This window comes from Neophocaena asiaeorientalis, unplaced genomic scaffold (assembly GCF_003031525.2).
Source record: "Neophocaena asiaeorientalis asiaeorientalis breed wild unplaced genomic scaffold, Neophocaena_asiaeorientalis_V1.1 scaffold409, whole genome shotgun sequence".
Lineage (NCBI taxonomy): Eukaryota > Metazoa > Chordata > Mammalia > Artiodactyla > Phocoenidae > Neophocaena > Neophocaena asiaeorientalis.
In genome coordinates, this window is record NW_020175208.1 from 629,388 (window position 1) to 634,725 (window position 5,338).

Here is a 5,338-nt window from a genome sequence, read left to right on the forward strand (position 1 = left end):
GCTGTTGGGAGGATTCAACCCTGTAACATATGTAGAATACAGAGAATGGTGCTGGGCAAAGCGTAGGTGCTATGATGCTTTTAATAACCGCTGTTCTTGTTATGACTCATCAACGGTTCTAACCCTGACCCCAGTGAGATGGTAACCAGCAGAAAACAAGGCAGAGCTCCTTGTTGTCGATGAAGAAATCCAGGCAGCATGGTGGAGTTCTCAAGAATATACCTGCTTCGTGGGTGTTTATCCCACGGCTATGCTTGCACAGGTGTGGTACGGTTTATAAGTCAGTCATGGCCACAGAATACGTAATAGCAAAAGCCTGGAAGCAGCCTAGATTTCTGTGAATAGGAGACTGGTTAAGAAATCCATGACTCACCCAAAGACAGAAATATTAGCCCTCTGAAAGAATGAGGCAGCTGCATGTGAAATGATATGAAAAGATTTCCAAGAGTATTGTTAAATGCAAAAAGCAAGGGGCAGTGCACTTTTACTTTCTGTGTTAAGAAAAAGAAATGCGCGTGCCTGTGTACTTTGGTAATATGCCGGTGGTTGTCTCTGGAGGGGCACTGGGGCTCAGGGGCAGGAGGGACTCCTTTTTCCACTGGGTGCTCATTTGCACCTTTTGAATTTTAAGCCATATACATGTATTACTTTAAAAAAAAAAAAAAAGTAAGCAGAAAATTGGTGCCGATTCAAAACTCAATCCAGTTCATTGTTCTGTTAAACATATTCCGCTGATCTCCGAGCAGATGGCCCGGGAGGGGTTGGGCCAGGGCCAGGAGGCAGCCTCCCTCCCCGTGGGTGTGTGGGGAGCCACGTGGGGCCCTGTAGCTGGCACATGCCTGCAGCTCGTCTTCCCGTGTGGCGGGAGGCCCAGGGTGTGGGACTGAGACTGGGGAAGGGTGGGCTCCAGTAGCCTGGCAGGGGCTGCACACACAGAGCAAGGTCACGGTCCTAAATCTGGGTCTGGCCTGGGCAGCTTTCCAGGGGAGACAACCATGAGACAAAGCCTCGTCAGAAGCACCAGGAAAGGGCCTTCATCGCAGCTGCTTCTCTCCATTCATGGGACAATTCCACAGTGAAACTTGGGACCAGAAAAGCCTAAGGCTCAGGAAACAGATTTGGAAGGACCAGGGCTTCCTGGCCTGCTTGAGACATTGGTGGGATGGAAAGAGCCCAAAGGAACCTGGGTTCTTATTTCTTCATCCATTTGCCTGGCTGAAATACAAAGATTCTTTTCAGAGCTCTCCCCGAAGTAGCCCTCCAGCTTTAGGACACACACAGCATTGTGTGTAGGGACATTCCCTGTAGCCAAGCAAAAGTGACAGAGAGGCCCTTTCAGTTAACTGCAAAATAAGCAGGGCTCTGTCCAAAGACAGGAGCCCTTTGCCTCCTGGGCCCCGTGGTAATTCATAGGCTGTCTAAGCACCGTTTACTGCCTACAGCCTATTGGATGAGTGTTTTTCAAATGCCGTTTAGTCAATAATTCTTTATACACACTTATATAAAAAACATGTATGCATGCAAACAGATATTCTTAAGTCCAATATCCTTTATACTTTCAAACACACACACCTACAATTCTATGTAGTCATACCCTTGACTAGCAAGATATATGATATGTGATGCAGATCAAATATTTGGTACAAGGTAATCAAACAAGATCTGCAGAAGGTTTGCAGTGACATACAGTTACAAGAGTAACAATACAGCCTCCTTTCTTTGCTTCTCTGAATCTGGGTCACCATTAAGTCCAATTAAGTCTTTCCACCTATAGATGGTAACATTTGTACTCCCTTTTTTGATGTGTCTCATGCATTCACTTACCAAGCATTTGGGGAACACTGCCAGGCACTGTTCTAGGTTCCTGGGATATAGCGATGAACATAATGTGCAAAGACCTGTGGCCTTGTGAAGTTGGCATCCTGATGAGGAGACAGCCGTTCACTGCGGTGGCAGGTGGGGATGGGGATGGATAGAGGGGCATCCAGACTTCCCAGGGGAGTGAGTGTTGAGTGGAGACCTGAGGACTGTAAGTGAAGGAGTCACGGGGATATCTGGGGAGCAGGCTCTAGGCAGACAGACCGCAACTCTCTTGCCCACTCTAGTTACGTTGCACTCACTTGGCAAAAGCCAGCCCTGGTTAGACCCAACTCTCCACCTACGCCACACCCACATCCGTGCAGCTGAACCTCCTCTGGAGAGACACGTGCCCCATGCTGGCTGGCCTCGTAGCAATTCAGGCCCAGGATCTGGGGTGGGGAGCACAGAGGAAGCTTCATGCTTCCATTACAAATGCTTCTCCAGCCCATTCACTCTCTCATCCCCCTAGACGGCCAGTTCCCAGCAACAACTCCCTGGCCTCACTCTCAGCTAACTCTCTTTACCTCCTATCCCGCTGAGGAAATTAATCAGAAGAGCTACCTACCACTCCAAGATGCGAACCCCTTACATACTTACCGATCAGATTATTGCCCAAATCCTTGCTCTTTATTACCATGGAAGAAATGTGCAGGGGAGCCCAGCCCCCCTTTGCTTCTCAGGCATGCCACTCCCCAAATCCTCCTCTCTCTCTCCTATATTAGCAATTCTCCTTTCCCTGGCCACTACCTCATTCACATCTGCATAGAAACAGGCAGTACCATTTCCCGTATTAAAAAAAAAATTTTTTTTTAAAACTCTCTCTTAGTGGCACTTTTCCCTCCATTCCACTTTACCCAACAAAACTCTTGGGAAGAGTTGTTCAGATGGCTGCCTGTCTCTAACCTCTCTCCTTCCTTGTACTCTTCTCCAAGTCTTTGCTCAGGGGTCACTTTCTCAGGGAGACCTTCCCTGACCATTGTACTGAAAATGGCACCCCCTCCATATGTCCTCTTCCCAGCTTCATTTTTCTCCCTAGCTCTCATCACTTGCTAATACCCTCTATAAGGGATGTATCCATTTTGTTGATTATCTACTCCGCCCCCCTACTGGGATGTAAGTCCAAATAGGACAGTGATGTCTGCTAATTTGTTCATCTGTCTGCCACATCCCCAGCACCTGGAAAAGGGCCCAGGGCATCAGAGGTGCCCAGCAATGTTTGTTTGGTGAATGAATGAATGCATGGTAAGGGCTGGGCGAGGAGCGGCAGGGAAATCACTGCAGCCGGAACAGACTAAGCAGAGGGAATAGGGGAAATTAGGCGGGAGGGGTGGCAAGAGACCCGATCACATAGGGTCCAAGGGGAGGGTCTTACTCTAAGTGTGGTTTGGGACGCTGCTGGAGGGTTTGGAGCTGCGAAGGGACATGATCTGATTGATGTCACTGAGACTCTGGGCCGGTCAAGGTGAAAATTCCACATTTCCACAGTATGCTCGTGGGCAGGCAATTTTTACATCCTCGTGCTCATGAAAATAGACTTCAAGGAAAACAGACTTAAAGGAAAGTTCTGTGTTGCTGATGGCTTTTGTTATATAGAAATGGCTTTACAGGTAAAATAGAATGTAGGACATTTCTCACTCAGCAAAATGCAACACAACAAAACAAAACATTACTGGTGGGGCTTCCCTGGTGGCGCAGTGGTTGGGAGTCTGCCTGCCGATGCGGGGGACGCGGGTTCGAGCCCTGGTCTGGGGGGATCCCACGTGCCGCGGAGCAGCTGGGCCTGTGGGCCATAACTGCTGAGCCTGTGTGTCTGGAGCCTGTGCTCCGCAGCGGGGGAGGCCGCGATGGTGAGAGGCCCGCGGGCCATGATGAGGAGTGGCCCCCGCTCGCCAACTAGAGAAAGCCCTCGCACAGAAACGAAGACCCAACGCAGCCAAAAATAAATAAATTAAAAAAAAAAAAAAAAAACATTACTGGTAAGCACTTACACAGAACCATCCATGCTCACCTACTTACTGATAAAAATATTTAGCTCTTCAGTATGTTGCTGTGTAAACAGCTGGTGTGCAAGTATTAACACATTTTTTGAGATGTTAACCAACAGACATTTCTGAGCCTATGGTACAGGCAAAACAGGCCTGTATTAAATAACCACAGCTGGGATTCTAAATGCTGGGCCCAGAATTTGAAAATGTCTCTGCCCCTTAAGCATTCAACAGCAGCAGTAAAACACCCAGCAGTCTCCTGGCGACATCCAGCATTTCTAAGTACCCTTTCAGGTGGTATACTATGTGATCCAATGCTCATGAGATGCCATCTTTATGAGCTGTTTAGTAAAGGTATAAGGTATTTGCTAAGAGGGGACAAGATAGTCTGGCCAGGAACTATGTGGATTGTGGGTTTAGGTCTATGTGTTTAGTTGGTGGAGTTGGTGCAGCTGCTTCTAGAATTGCAGTGGGAGTGGGGAGTAAAGTCCACAACTCTGAGCGTTCCTGGCAAGCCAAAATGGGGGTACGGGGGCTTAGAAGGGGACCAAGGATGGTGGGCCCTGGCAGCTGCCAAGCTAGGAAGAAAAGAGAAGACTGATTCTAAAGAGGTGCTGGCTGGTGTTTATGGCTCTTGTACCAGGGTCCCAGTTATTATAACTGAGCATACAGGAAGCTGGCTCTGGGCTTGCTAGACTTTGTAGGGGGGCGGCTGCATGTTCCCAGTGCTTCGTTAGCTCCTTCCCCAATACTGAGGGTCAGGCAAAGCGGGCCACAGCCTTCCACTTTGATAGATGTCCTCACCCCTCTGGGCATCAAGGGTCATTGCCACAGTGCTTCTAGGAAGCTCAGGACTTGAGACTCTAGACCAGTGGTTCTCAAGTGTGGTCCCAGCAGCAACAGCATCACCTGGGAACTTGTTAGAGATGCAGATTCTTAGGCTCCACCCCAGAGCTGCTGAATCAGAAACTCTGGGGGTAGGTCCCAGCAACCAGCGTTGAATAAGCTCCCTAAGGAATTCTGATGCGCGTTGCAGTTTGGGAACCACTGATATAGACCAGCTCCAGGCGATGCTGCTGCTGCTGGTTCTGGGACCATACTCTGAAAACCAGTGTTCTAGAAATTTCACAAGCAAATCACTCAGGTAGGTTATGAGTAAATCCAGTTATTAAATAACAAGTATTACTGAATACCTAAGGGCTGTTTAACAGTGATTGCCTCTGTACAAGGGGATTGTGGGCAACTCTTAAAAGTTGATGTATCTCTGTATTGTTCAAAGTTGTTATTATAAACATGTATTACTTTTGCAGATAAAAAAAGATATTTTAAAAATATAAATACCTCATTCTTTAGAGTAGTGCTTCTCAAACTTCACTGTGCAAACCATTTAGGAATCTTGTTAAAAATGCAGATTCTGGGGCTTCCCTGGTGGCGCAGTGGTTGAGAGTCCGCCTGCCGATGCAGGGGACGTGGGTTCGTGCCCCGGTCTGGGA